The sequence below is a fragment of the Hipposideros armiger genome, unplaced genomic scaffold, assembly GCF_001890085.2.
Source record: "Hipposideros armiger isolate ML-2016 unplaced genomic scaffold, ASM189008v1 scaffold_356, whole genome shotgun sequence".
NCBI classification, from domain to species: Eukaryota; Metazoa; Chordata; class Mammalia; order Chiroptera; family Hipposideridae; genus Hipposideros; species Hipposideros armiger.
In genome coordinates, this window is record NW_017731706.1 from 839976 (window position 1) to 854080 (window position 14105).

Sequence of the window (14105 nt, forward strand, 5' to 3'; positions counted from 1 at the left end):
TGTTCAGCATCTTAGCTGTAGAGGGCAGTGTCACTGGCCCTCATATGTGGGATCCAAACCGGTGCCCTCTGGCGTCCCAAGCCAGTTCTTAACCATCGTGCCACTCGGCCGGCCCTAGATTTATTTTCTTTATGCTATTTTATACTTTCTATTTACCATGGTTTTTCTTTGTTTCTTTTTCTCTGTGCCTGCCATGTCTTGTATTAATCAAATTTTCATTGGTCCCCTACCTCTCCAATGGTAGTTTAAAAGTTATACACACTAATTTTACTATGTTGGTATTTACCCTTAAAATCTTAACAGTCATAATTATTTAACAAGATCTAAAGTTAAGTGATAGTTTTAACTCTCAGTGGAACAAGAATCTTAAAACCACTTACCTCTTACCTGCTTACCCTTTCTTACTCATTACTGTGGTCTACGATTTCAATTCATCTTGTTCTAAGAGTCCTCTAATAAGTCGTTATTACTGTTGTTCTTTTATACAGTGAGTATTTGTTTAGACCTGCCCACATGTTATCTGATTTTATTGTCTCAACATTGCTTCTTGTACCCTACTCCCTTCCATCAGAATTCAATTTCCTTCTTACTTGGATACATTTTTTGGTAATTCTTTTAATAAAGGTCGGTGAGTGGCAAGTTCTCTAAGTTATTTGTTCACTAAAATTGCCTTTATTTTTTCCTCCCTCTTGAGTAATATTATAACTCTAAGAAGATATTATATTATCTTCTGATCTCTACTGTTGGTCATGAGAAATCTGTTGTCATTCCAATCATTTGTACCTTGTATGAGATCTCTTATCCTTCTTCACTCTGCTTTTTTCTCTTTTCATTTAGCATTTAAATAGTTCCACTAGGAAGTATGTAGGTGTGGATGTTTTTTATACTTACCCAATTTGGGATTCCTTAGGAGTTTTCCACCTGAGGGTCCATGTCTTTAATCAGTTCAGAATTATCATCCCTTTTCCCTTCAAATGTTTCGTCTAACCCTTTCTCTCTATTATCTTCTTCTGGAACTCTTATTAGCTTTGTACTAGACTTTTACATTATCTTAAATTCTCTTTCATAATTTCTATCTTCTCTTTCTCTCTGCTGTATTTTATGTAATATCCTCTAATCTTTAGTTCAGTAATTCCTTCCTCAAGTATGCTAATGTGTTGTGTAATCTAGCCATTGAGTTTTTTATTCGAGAATATTTCTTATTTCTAGGAGGTTTATTTATTTTTCAAACCTTCTTTTCTTTATTTTTAGTGTCTTGATCTTTCCTCCAGAGTTTGATTCCTTCTAGTATGTTTTAAAGCATACTTTTCCCCTCTCTGATTTTGTTTCTATTATCTCAAATTCATGGGACTTGAATCTTACTGTTTGTTATGTCTGCTGACTCTTGCTCACAATGAATTATTGCATTGTATGTTTTCTAACTTTTTAAACTCATGAGCTCATCTTTAATGGAGCTTATTTTCTGAGAAAATATAGTGAGGCCTGTGTCGTTGGAGTGTCACTTCAGGGTGATTCAGGATGGCAGGCATTCCAGGGGTGTCCACTGTGGGGCACATTGTTATGTTTGTTTCTCTGCTAGGAGTTTCCTTAGCTATGCAGATATTTACATGTTTTCTGCATGAATTAGAGACATGTTTTGGGCCCGAAACCCAAGGGTAAGCCCAGGGCTTAGTTTTCTCCAGGGGGATGGTTTCCCTAAACTCAAGCTAAGACAACTTCCTTGTCTTCTTGCTGGGCCAACAGATAGATTTCTCTGAGTCCCCTTTCCACTGAGAGTTCAGCCCTTCAACCCAAGTATAAAGTCCTGATTTATACTTCCCAGGATTCCAAGGTCTTGTCTCCTGCTATCAAATGAGTGTGAAAACCTAAGTCCATCGATTTACAAGGACCACAAATAAACTCCCAGATCAACGTTCATGGACATATTACTCTGATTTTCAGTCTCCTAAAAATCTCCTCATTTCAGATACTCATGATCACAGCTATGCAATTTCTAAGGGTTTATTTATCCAGAATTTCTGTGTGTTCATGGCAGGAGGGATTTCAAGTTATTTAGCCCATCATCTTTCTGGAACTAAAATCTCCTTCCCATCTATTTATGTGGCCACCTCCCAAGAAATATAATTTCAAAATAATCTGTGACCGTTCATACAGCTCCAAAACACATTAGTTAGTTGAAAGATTCGGCCAATAATCCAGATGTTTTTGTCTACAAAACATTTACAAGAAGTGCCAAATATCCACATGTGTGTGTGTGTCCAATTCATCTGTTATTTCAAAATATAATAAACTTACATTATTAAGCACATTGCTATTTCACAAATTCAGGGATCCCGTGGGTATAATCCTTCTCTTATTTGCAGAGACTAATTACATTGAAGCACATAACTTTCATTCTATCACATGGATTTATAGTACTGTAATTTTCTTCCTTGTTGTTGTTGTTATTCTTGTTTTTCCCACAATACACTATTGAGGTCAACATGTATTTATTAAATGTCTGCCTGAGGGTTAAAAGAATGAAAAACCACTCTGTCCTTTGGGGATATTAAAATCTAGTTACATTTATTTATCCATTCCTTCATTCAATACTTTTTTGTTGAGCACACACCCTGTTCCTGGGGAAACAGCGATGAACAACACAGAGCCTCTGACCTCGTGAAGCAGACCATTTAGTGGAACACAAACAACCACACAAGTAATATGTAATAAAAGTTGTAATAAATGTTATGTAGTGCTGTGATGGTGTACCATACATATTCTCAATTTAGTTTGAGGATGTCAGGGAAAGCCCCTCTTAGGAGTGACCTAAGCTGTGACTTGAAGGATACAGGAAAATAGTGAGGAAAAGGAAGTTTCAGATAGAGGAACTATGGGAGGGTCTGTGGAAGGTCCTGAGACCGAAGGAACTCAGAGGCTTAACGAGCACAAAGATTGTCAGTGTGAGTGGGAGTGGCAGCAGGAGGCTGGTGTGGAAATAAAGCTGGAGATGGAAGTGTCTAATAAGGCCTGAATAGGACAAGGTTTAGATTGTAGATTTTGGATGTTCTCCTAAGTGCAACAACCCACCATGGAAGTGTTGGAGCAGAGGAATAACATGAAAAGATCCTTGGCAGGGAGGTGGGAAAGGGTTGGGGAAGGGTGACTTGGAAGGAAACAGATGAGTTAAGGGCTTCAACTAGGTAAGAGGGAATGGTAGTGTAGAATGAGGGGGTGACAGTAGTGATAAATGATAGACAGATAGATGACCATGATATATATTTTAGAGCTATAATTTGGTGATGACTATGGGTAGTACAGAAGAGGAAACTGTCAAAGTTGACAGGGTATATGGAGGTGCCATTTACTCAGATAGGGAAGCCTGGAAAAGAACCAAATTTCTGGGGAAAAAATCGTTGATTTTTGGACATGTTAATTTTCAGATGTCTATGAGACACATAAGTAGAGATGTCAAATGGGAAATAGGCTATATATGTCTGGAGTTCAGAAGAGCTGAGTAAAAGTATAATGTGGGAGTCAGTGGCATGTATTTGGTGTGTAAAACCATGGAAATGGTTAAGATTATGCAGGGAGACAATGTAGACAGAGGGCAGGAGCATTGGTCAGGCAGAAGACATGGAAACTATTTTTTAAAAGAGACTGAGTGGGAATATCTAAAGTGAGGAGTAACAAGGAGAGCCTGGTGCCATGACATCTAAGAGAGGAGAGCGTTGAAAGATGAGAAAGTAAGTCAAATATTTCTGAATATCAGATAAGATAAAAAGTAAGAGGTGACCATTGGGTAGTGTGGATGCCATGGGTGAGTCTAGCAAAAGATTCTGGTGAAGAGAAAGAGGTAGGAGCCAGAGTGAAATGGGTTAAAGTTGCCCATGGGAAATGAGGAGGGGGAGATAGAACGGGCGATCAGCTGTCCCTGGAAGGGGCCCAGGGAGAGCTGTAGAGATGAGACTCAACTCAGGAAACCTGAGAGGGAAGAGAACACCAGACAGAGTATCATTACAAGTTTGGGGAAAGGAGATTTCAACAGAGGCTGGACTAGATGGGGAGAATTTCCTGATGAGATGGAGCCCTCAGGCAACGGGCAGGGTTTGGACAAATAGAGAGGGTAGGAGGCGTTTGTATCTGGGAGCCAGTGTAAACAAAAGCAAGTGAGCAGAGGTGGTCAGAGGATGAGGGGGACCGAGGAGAGACCAGTAAGAAGATGCCTTATATCTGAAAGAACTGAAAAATAAAACTGGATGGGAAGGGTTGAGTATATCTAGTCTTTATCTGCCCACTTCTTCTCAGAAACATACTCCCTGCCTTTAGATGAACCTCCCTTGCATTCCACCTCTGAGGCCATAGAGGGACTGCCATCTTAGTACCCACTCCCACCCACGAGGGGCCTGGGAGCCAAATCAGACCAGTCAGACACACACACACTCCCTGACCCCCGACGGCCCTTTTTGGCAGAAGCTACAGAAATGTTCTTGTGGAGAGAATGTAATCAGCCTTCAGAGAGCAGTAGAGATATTATTGGGTTGTCGGAAAAGTCATGATGTATTTTTTCTACGTTTTTCATTGTAAAAATGCATCATGACTTTTCTGACAACCCAATAGTTAGGCAGGTGGACGTAGTCCATGGCACCTGAGGCCACCTGGGGCCCACCTGCACCACACTCCTTCCTGTGACTTGACTACATGACGCTCCCCAATATGTTCTTTCCCTCTTAGGCCTCACTGGTTCTAATGAATATCACTTGCCACCAAGAGTTCTGAGCACACAATGAGATGGCACCAGAGAATAAGAATGCCCATCATCGGTGGACTCTGCCCAGCCACATAGGAGGTTGAAGGAACCCTACCAAGAACCAGACAAACACCCCACATCTCAGAAACAGTCTGCTCTTACTTGTTAGTAACAACTTTTGAAATCTTTAGCTTTTGCTGGTTAATACATTACGGTTAATTCCATTAATATCATTTTTAAACATCAAAACCCTTTTCTTGGGCCAGCTGAGTGGCTTAGTTGGTTAAGAGCTTGCTCAAGAGTGCGAGCTCTGAGCAACAGGGTCGTCGGTTCGATTCCCACATGGGCCAGTGACACTGCACCCAAGCTGAGCTGCCGCTGAGCTGCCAACAGGCGGCAGGTTGGCTCAGCTGGTGAGAGCACGTGCTCCTAACAACAAGGTTGCCCGTTCAAGATGGTGGGCTATGCCCACCCGCAGCTAAAGATTGAATTTGGCATCTTGAGCTGAGCAGAGCGACTGGACTTGGAGCTGAGCTTACTGCACCCCCCACAACTAAGATTGAAGGACAACAACTTGGCTGTTCCCCTTCTCCAATTCCCCAACACTGTTCCTCTCCCCAAATTCCCCAATTAAAAACAAACAAACCCTTTTCTCCCTAGCTTCAAGGATTAGCTCCTATCAGATTTGAGACACCAAGACTTACTGATTTGAGCCAGCATGAAAGCTTTTAATAACAGAGGAATATAGATGTTGCTGGTAAAACGAGTGGAAGTCCTGCACCCACAGGCTGGAGAGCTGGCAGTCATAAGCCCGCAGAGGGAAACATGCTGCAAGTTTATGGGACGATGGAGGAAAGAAGATGGTGGGAAGATCAGTTCCTTTGCCAAAGAAATGACAAGAAAGCATTTCCTGGCCTCGCAGGCTCTGTCACCCATTCTCTTCTCAAGTTTTGATGCCTTATTTGGATTGCAAATGTACTTGCACAGCAAAGGGTCCCTGCTGGCTGAGATGTCAGGCAGCATTCGTTATTCTAGTTCACTTTTATGGAGAAGCCACAATTCTCTGGTTCTTATTTAGGGTCTATGAAAGTTGATTTCTTGCATATGGGGCAAGAAATTCAAACTCCCTGAATTCACAACATACCCAAGAGGTAGACCCAGGGGCCAGACTTCTTTGTAAGGACACTGTAAATGTCTAATGTTGGAGCAAGCTCCCCCTTATAAAACGACACAGTTACCTCAAAGATTTCATAACTTGGAAAATGTTCATGAAATAGTATGTGAAGAATTTGGGTTATAAAACTGCGCAGAGCAATCCCATTTCTATAAATAAGCATATGCATGTGTCTATACATGTGTTGTGTATAATGTATGTGCCTACATTTAAAAGATCCTGAAGTGACACACACTAAAATGTTAACAAAGGTTATCTTGCAGAAAGAAAGGGGGCTTGTAGGTGACTACTTTATTTCTTTTACTTAACCACATTTTCCCATTTTTCTACAATAAATACACATTACTTGGATAATTATTTAATGTTTCTTTTTAATGAGCATCTGGCAGATTTCTCATAAATAAGTATGAAAGCTCACTATTTATTTGTTTGTTTGTTTATTTATTTATTTATTTGACAGGGGAGAGGTGGTTTAGAAGAGATATTTGTTGTTATTTGTTGCTATATTGCTTTATTGCAGTGTCCCAGTAGGACACAAGTCGCCAAAATGGTGTCTGATAACAACATATCACCCACATGAGACATAAAGGATGGTTCTCTGGATTGTCATTCTCACTTGACTAACCATAAATAAACCTACTAGAAAACAGCTGGCTGGTACCAGGGCACATAATCTCTCCATAATCAGGATTTTATACTCAGTCCATATACTATATGCTCACCACTCGCTGCCTTAAGGTTTAGTAAAAACCACTTAATCACAATGCTGCAAGAAACCACCCTTCTAGCCCCAGTAGAGTCCCAGTAGATGGAATCCCCAATTAAGCCAAGCTACCTTCTTGTGCTCTAAATATTTATTAGCAGTTCCTTAAAGGCCATCATGCCTACATTCAACCTACTAGTTCTATCCTAGGACCCTCAGAATTGATAAACACCTTAAATGGATTTCTTTCTCAGCTGAGCTTACTATAATAGAAATACAGGCACAATTAAATATCTATTACACACACACACACACACACACAAGTATATGTACCTGCCTGCTGCCTAAGAGCACGTATTTTGGAGTCAAATAGTTTTCAGTGGATCAGCTTTAGTGGCATGATCTTCTTTATCACAATAACTCCACGAGGGTGGCAATATTATCCTCCATTTTACACATGGAGAAACTGAGGCTCACAGAAGTTAAGGAACTTGTTCAAAATCACACAGAAGGTAAGTGAAAATTGGAAACTGAGCCCACAGTTACCTATCTCCACAGCCTGTGTTTTTCATCTCCTGCCAGGTTACTTCCAACACTCCTACAAGAATATAACTCTATGCGGAATGTGTGCATCTTAAGGACCTATGCCACCAAGTTGTTTGAGATGAAGCAAACTCTTTCAAGAAACAGACTAGACTGTCTTTCCCTTTTTCTTGTACTTTACCTCTCTCCCACTTTCCACAAGTGTGCTAGAGAGAGAGAGAGAGAGAGAGAGAGAGAGAGAGAGAGAGAGAGAGAGTCTTCCTATAATAACCACTTGCAATGGGACTAATGAGGGTTTCATACCATGCTGGGGCTTCAAGAGAGCTGGATCCAGACATGCACACAGGTGTGTGCTCACTCACTGCTCTGAGTTAATGAAGGATCAAGGTCTCCTCTAGCAAGTCTGAGTTGAGGCCACTCCCTTGTTTGTTAGGAAGGTGGAGAGCTCAGCAATCCTTCCTAAACCTCCTTGCAAACAGTAGTTGGAGATGCCGATGGAGAGGCTCAGGGAGCGGCCATTTTAAGGGGACTCCAAGGAGCTCAAGTGACTTGGCTTCCCTACCCCTAGTCCACTTCATAGGATGGTTGTGAAACTCTCAGGAGGTTTCCTGAATTTTGGCAAAACATAACTTGTGGCTCCTATGAAGGTACCATCACCTCTTGGTAGAAGCTGACCACCATTGTGGCCATTTTGTAGGGTCTATCAAAGCACCTGAGGAGAAAAACTGCCCAGAGCCAGTAAGCATGGGCAAAAAAGTGTGGGAGGGGGAGGGGCAGAGAAGTGGGAAGAGAATCCTTGGGACATAGATTTTCTCATCTGAAAAATGGGAGTAAGCATATGAGTATGGGTGCATGCAGCATAGAGCCTGATGTCTAGTGAACCTTCCAAGAATATCTAACAGAGCAAATCTAACTTGATTTTTAAAACTTAATATCAATCTCAAGACCCAAACATTAGCCTAGCCAGCTGCCCCACCCCTGCCAGCAGGTTTACTTGTACACACACATCGTGTTCCCCTAGTAAGGAGGATCAAGCTGACACATGGCATTGTTCAGAAGGCAATTATCGTAATGAGGGAAAGCAAACTGAATGGAGGGCTAATCCAGCTGCTGTGTTGATAAAGCATAATAAAGGTGGCCTCTATGGAGCACAACGGCAGAGTTAATTTGCACTTTTCTCCACAAGCCTCATGCTACATTCACCACAAATGCCCTCATAACTAAACAGAGGCTAATTACTCATGTTAATTACCCAGCCCTGGGTCAGATCTCAACATTGGGTAAGATAGTCAAAGGCTAGACGCAGGGATTCTTCTTTGAATGTTATACAGAAGCTAAATTGGTGTATGTAAATCTCTGAGATCCCTTCTCACCACCTTTAAGGTACATTCTTTGCACAGATGAAAATAATTCTGTGGATGAGCACAGCAGCTTCCCACTTCCTCGTTCTTGTCTTCTAAGCTGCCTCAGCCCCAAATATTTTCCTTACTTTTCTTCTCTCTGCACAGAACATCAGATCCGTGAAAACTTTAGCACAAGTAGGATAATAAATTAAATAAATAATGAGTGAACTAAAAGGCGATACACTGTATGATTCCATTTATATAACATTCTGGAAAAGGCAGAATTATGGTAACAGAGGACAGATCAGTGGTTGCCAAGGGCGGAGGTGGAAGGAAGGGCTGACTACAAAGGGAACTTGGGGGATGACAGACTTCTTCCCTATAGATAGTGGTGACGAATATTCAATACTGTGCAGTTACCAAAACGCATAAAACGGTATGCCACAAAGAGTGAATTGTACTGTACTTTACTTAAAGATAAGTTTAGAAAGAAAACAATAAAACTTGCTCATGCTCTCTGACAGTTTTTCTTGTTAATTTGTCTTCGTTATTAGAAATTGCTAAGATTTCGTTTTCCAACCAAGGAAACCTTTGAAATGCTAGCAAAAATGTGTGTGTGTGGAGGGGAGGGGGTGGACAATTGCTTGTTTCACCAATTTGTAATAAATGCCATGTATCTATTGTTTTTGAAATGACTAAGCAGGTGTGGATTATTTTCCCTGGGAATGCTAAACTAGTGTCTACGAAGACAGAGTATAGCGAAAGCTTGAACAATTTTCCAGTGAGATCAGTCAAGTCTTAATCTCCATGACGCCAAAATACTTGGCTGCAAAGTGGAAAGTTCAGTCAATTACCCAGCTGTTTTGTCCCTGTGTGTCCCCCAATCTATGTGACTGTTCAGAGACAGGTTTCAGATTGTTTGGCTGGTGCCAGGGAGGCGCCATCATAGTTGGCAGCTTTCCCCAATAACAAATTTTCTTTACACTTCCTCAACTCCCTTCCCCAGGGCAGCTACAGCCTGAAGTTCTTTGTCATCTCGTTTCAGTTGCTTAAAAAATACAAATCAGTGATTTTATGAAGAATTATAATATACATCTTTCTTTTCTTCTCCTTGGAGCTCACATAGCAACTACTCAAAAACGCTGATGCAAGAAGTCAGCCTTCAATATCACAAAGGTCACTCATTATCACAGCAACCTAAAAACGTACGTTTCCAAAATAATCATGCCAGAACTGATAGACAGTTTTGCATTCATTTGTAATGGTAAGTACTTCATCAACAAGTTAAATTTTCTCCAGGTTCACAAGAATTATGACAACATCTGAATAGTTTCCTATCACTTAAGTGGAGTTTGTCTGATTAGGGCTGACAGATGTATACAAGAAAGCAAGTCGCTTCGCTTACAGGCTTTTTTTTTTTCTCATTGAGAATATGATAATGTGATAAAATTAGATTTTAAAATGCTTGCATGTTTATTCCTTTTAAATTATCTGCCTACCTTTGTTGCAGAAGTAAAAGGAAAGTAGTCTTAAAGGTTGACTCCTAAGACATCTGTTATCTATCCACAGTGGAGGGAGTCATATCATGGAAGTAAACCCTTAAACTCAGTTTGTAGAACCACAGACTCTCAGGTTAGCAGAGGCTTTAAGAGAGGCTCTGCGTAACTTTTCTTGACAAGAGAACACTTAAGGACAAGAGAACATTCAACTTAGCTCAAGAAAATGAAGTTTATTGTAAGAACACACATGAACTGGCTCTGAAACTGGAAAACTATCAATATAAGGAACCAAGACAGCCTTAATGGACCAGGGACTTGGTTTGTCCCGCTCAGGCCACATGCTTTCTCTTTTGTGTATCTCTGCCTCTCTCTGCTCACACACCTATCAAAATGAATTCTTTCTTTTAATTGCCTTACACTTTCAACTTGCTCTGTTCCTTAGTGCCTTTTCTAGCCTTTTCCTAGCATAAAAACCATTGCAAACTTGTTGGTTCACACTGTATTTCTTAGTTTTTAAAGCCAAGAAAGAAATGTCATTGGTTCAGCACGCTTTTCCATACCAGGCCCAATTACGTGTCACTGTCAGCCTGTGAACTGACAGCCCAAGGATCAGGTGTCAACCTTAACTGCTCAGCCTAAGGTGGGGCAACATGGTACAAAATCCAGCCATCTTGGCAGCCGAGCCTCCTGGTGGGCAGTTCCCAGTAGAAAGGAAGGGTTTTGTGCCCTCATCTAATAGTTGAGTTTCCTCTACAATAGGGGTTTCAAATTCCAGTGCCTACAGTAGCCAAACAGGTGATGGAAATGAGTGGAACTGGCCTGGTCAGAATCATGCATCATATGAGTGGGAAGAACTTTGGGGAACTGGAGAACTCAGCCTGGTGTAAAAAAACAAGAAAACTAGCTCCAGCTGATTTTTTGACAGGCAGAAAAGAGGACCTAGTGTTAGCAGATCTTTCAAGTGTTCAACAGAAGCCAGACATTTAATACTTTATGTAAAATCTCCCAAACTTGAAGGTTGGTTCAAACTTTTTCAACAATGTGGGTTAACCAAAACATGCCCTTTCCTCCTCTACCTTTCAACCAGCAGATGACCCTCAGTCTCCACTCTCTCTCAAACACACAACAGAGAGGGAGACACCACACTCTTTAAAGGAAGCCCATTCTGCTTTCCAGCAGTTCTGGTCCGTTAAAATATTTGAATTAAATATATGTGAATTCATATATTTGATTCATATATTTAAATTGAAATCTGTCTCCCCACAGCCTGTTCCATATGATGTGAAGGGGAAAAAAATCAAAAGCCCTTCAACGTGATAGCCAAATGTGAACTTAAAAACAATTCCCACAGCACACCTACTTCTTCTCATTCCGTTTCTTCAGAAGTACCTCATGGGATCCATCCCTTCACTCCTACTTGCACTGCTCTGAACGCACCGCAGTCAGTGAATGTCTCCCTCACATGGTGGAAATTAGGGTCAGAGGTCAGACTACCAGCATAGGCCTGTTTCACCTCTCTCACGTGAGACATTATACTTTTATTAATGTAATTTAAGGGGTTTTTTTATGGCAAATTCCTACTATTGATTCAGGCTGCATTTAAAGTAAGTGTTAAGTATTTAAGGTGTTTTGTTTGTTGGTTTGTTTTTCACATGAACACTTACTAAACCTGATTTTTATCACTGTGCCTCTGTGAAGTTGGGTTCTCAAGACCTGAGTAAATTCATCATCCCTATTAAATCTCATCTTGTTAGATTCCACTAAGCCCATCACATCCCCTTTAGGTTCTACTGCTCTTGCTGCTGTTGTCCAAACTATTAACTTGTGTGCTATTTATCATTTATACTCCAAGAAATAATACCAAAAAGTGTACCACATATCAGTCTACTTTTAAGATTTGCTTCTTTCTTTCTTTATTTTGTCATTTTAGTGTCAAAATTTCCTTTTACTCTGAGATGTCTTTTGATAATTCTTCCCTTTTACTCATCTTGTCCCTGTGCCTATCTGGTCTTCCCTTTTCCTTGGGAGATTTGAAATCTCTATTCCTCAAGTTCATCCTTCCCGGGTGTTACGTAATCAACAGGTCATTTTCTCCTCAGGTTGTCATGATTTCTGCACCTCCAATCAACTGCTCTTTGTTGAACAGAATTAGGTCCGCAGCAGCAGTTTCCATCATTGCGCCTCTGGCTTCTGAAAATTAAAACAGCCAGCATGATGTGCTTCCAGCTCATATGATGGAGTGGATGATATCAGACAAATCCCCCACTGAAAACAACTGTAAAAGCTGGATGGAATACAAAGGCCAACTGTTGGAAAGCACTGGAGAGCAACCAAGGCAGCCGGGGCCCCAAAGGGGCCAAGATCTTGAAGGAAAGCACATTGAAATGTGCCTGATATTCTGTGCATAATTTCCCCTTGAGGCATTTCCTGACTTCTAAAATGAGTGTATATAACGGTAGGCCTAATGTCACAGGTTGGGTTCCCTCCAGCAGAGATTAGTAAGCATGAGGCTCCTTGGGATGCATTTTAGAATTAACCTCTGTCGAAGGGAGGGGAAAAGGCAGGACAGTGTTGTAGGCCCAGCCTCTGATGACCCCACAGGGAGTTCGAGAGCTAGAACCATCCTTCCAGGTTGTCCTGAATTGCTGCCCAATGGCAGGTCTTTATACCCCCAAGTCAAGAAATAATTGGGTGCAGGCTGCCTCTGGAAGGAGGTGGACCTTGGAGGAAGTGGTTTTCTTCCGCAGAGACAACCCTCAAAGAGGGCTGACAATTGAAGGCTGCCTCTGACAAGACTCCCAGCTGTTGGGGGAATACGTCTTTCATTCCTAAAAGGGCATCTTGCCAGTGCATCACAATATCCATCACGCCTACAGACCGAGAAACCAAGCAGAACTCAGCCTCTAATTGGTTAAAAAGCTAAGCATTAACTTCAGTAGTCTTTTGATATTAGAGAGACAACAATTACAATTCAGGGCATACCAAGAAGGATGTAATAAATACCCAAGCTTTCAGTTGCGAACTTAGAAGATCTACCCTATAGGAGTAACAGAAAATCTGAAATCAGTAACCAGGTTTTGATCAGATCATTGTGATCAGCAAATACTCTACCAGCTGACAAGAAGAAAATTAAATCCTCCCTGAAGGAAAATAACACCATCCAAAGTCTCTATGATTTTTTTTATGCACAATGTCCAATATGCAATTAAAAGATTATCAGACAGGCCAGGAGGTAGCAACAAATGGGAGAAAAAAGAAGGAGTAGAAAGTGATCAAACAAGAAATAGAAACCGGCTGAGGTAATGTAGATATTAAACACTGGATTTTAAATGGTATGATCAACAGTTCAAGGAAATAATGAAAAGGATAGAGAATTTCACCAGAGAACTAGAATCTATAAGAAAGAAACTATTGGAACTCCTAGAATTGGAAAATACAATAATAAAAATTAAGAATTCATTAGACTAGTTTAAATAATGATAACACACAGCAGAAACGTTTAGTGACTTGGAAGAGAGATGAGTAAAAAATATCCAGGATGAAGCAGCACAAAGAGGGAGAAAAGATGCTTTTTCAGGTTAAAAAACACATGAGAAACAGTAAAAATGTCAAAAAAATACTTGAAATTGGAGTCCTAGATGGACAGATAAGAGGAAATAGAGAAGCAATATTTGAAGAAATAGAAGCTAAAAATTTCTCAAAACTGACAGATTTAAGAAGTTTGGGTTATTCCGCATTGGAGGATGCCTGCCGGGTGAGGTGCTGAGGCCTGCATCACCTATAGCAGCAAACAGTCACTGAGCTCTTAAGATGCCACTGGGCAAAGTGTTTAGGTCCACTCAAGTTATCTCACTATGCCTCGCTTCACCCTCATATCAGCAGCAGATGAGGAAACTGAGGCTGGAGGGTAATTCCTCATCCAAGGTCACCAGCCACGGGAGCTGGGACTGATCTCAGATCTACTGGATTCCTGTCATCTGCTATTAGCCCCTCTGCTATCATCCTTCTTGGGGTAGTGTTTTCATTAGCTTCACTCCTAATATCTTGCTTAGATAATCCCCATGGGGGAAAATAAAAGAGAATTCTCATGGGGTGAGGAGGTTTGGGGGCTCTA

General features: G+C 41.0%; 1 long non-coding RNA gene across 1 annotated transcript in view; it reads right to left on the reverse strand.

Moving 5' to 3' along the window:
- The window catches only part of LOC109392908 (uncharacterized), a 16744-nt gene extending 11240 nt beyond the window's left edge, over window positions 1-5504 (reverse strand). The window contains exon 1 of the long non-coding RNA XR_002126136.1: window positions 5434-5504. This is a non-coding gene — a long non-coding RNA (uncharacterized LOC109392908). The remainder of the gene's footprint in view (window positions 1-5433) is intronic.
- Between the last annotated feature and the right edge of the window lie 8601 nt (window positions 5505-14105).